At 37.7% G+C, this 1,220-nt stretch overlaps 1 pseudogene; it reads right to left on the bottom strand.

Annotated features, from left to right (window-relative positions):
* Positions 1-800: 800 nt before the first annotated feature.
* Positions 801-914, bottom strand: LOC123928256 (annotated as a pseudogene).
* Positions 915-1,220: the final 306 nt, after the last annotated feature.

The raw sequence follows: 1,220 nt of genomic DNA, 5'->3' as shown, positions 1-1,220 counted from the left end.
AACTCAATTCCAGTTTTAATTTAGGAGGTATGAATGTTGGAAATGCTAGAAATTGTTTTAATTATACTTACGGAGTTTGCTTTCAAGTATCATTTATAACTTCCTTTAAAAGATATCATCATGTTGATTATAACGATGAGGCAGATATACAAAGCAGCCTTTATAGGCTGTAGAGAGAGGGTTCGGATCCAGCAAAGACAGGAAGAGTTAGGCACACAAATTACACCATCAGCATGGCAGAGACAAAGGACTTGCCATTTTATTCTACCCATGCTGCTTTTAAGACAATGGTCCGGTGCCAAAAGGAATGTCCACACCAGGCTGTGGGAAGATATGGTCATCCCTCCTTATGTCAGTCCCAGAGACAGTGGATTCCACCTTCTCTTCTTTGCCATCTATTGCCTCTGTCACACACAAATTGGCTCAAAGCTTTTAAAAATCTAAATTATCTCTATCCTACAGATGGAACAAAGTCTGTGGTTAGTTCCTTAAGTGAAACCAATTCTATGTGACAATGTACTTATATCTTATTTTATTATTACTATTTACCTCTCAAAGATTATTCATTCATGTTCATGTGTCAAGAGCTGGTTAGCAAATTTGTGCTCCCTTTACTCAAACTCAGTTTTGTTTTCTGAATTTCACCTTTGACCAACTCATTGGTACAGACCAATGAGTTATCAAGTTTTGTGAGACACTAGCATCGGTCTGCTACAGGGAGAAATACATGATAACTCTATTAAAGAATTTTAGGAAGTTTAAAGAGGGCAAGTGTAACTAATAACTAGTAACTTTTTTTTTTATATATGGAACCCTTCATGAATTTGTGTGTCATCCTTGTGCAGGGGTCATCTTCTTCTCTAATCTTCTCTGTATGGTTCCAATTTTAGTATGTGTATTGCTGAAGTGAGCACAATAATTAGTAACTTTTTTAAATACAACATAGAAAGTGAGCAGGTGCCTGATAATATGGGGGGAAGATGATTGTATCCCGTTCTAAGAAATCACCACAGACTTAGTGGTTTAAAACAACACAAGTGTATTATCTAAGTTTCTGTAGGTAGACACTCAGGCATGGAAAAGCTGGATTCTCTACTCAAGTTCTCATCAGGCTGAAATCAGGAGTTGTGATTTTCATGAGGGGGCTGAGGTCTCAGTAGTGGTTGGAAAGGTTCATTTTCTTATGGTTGTAGGACTGAGGTCCCCATTTGCCTAGTAGC

Source organism: Meles meles, chromosome 1, assembly GCF_922984935.1.
Source record: "Meles meles chromosome 1, mMelMel3.1 paternal haplotype, whole genome shotgun sequence".
NCBI lineage: Eukaryota > Metazoa > Chordata > Mammalia > Carnivora > Mustelidae > Meles > Meles meles.
The sequence above is the reverse complement of the archived record's forward strand: the minus strand, read 5'-3'. Positions and strand labels throughout refer to the sequence as shown.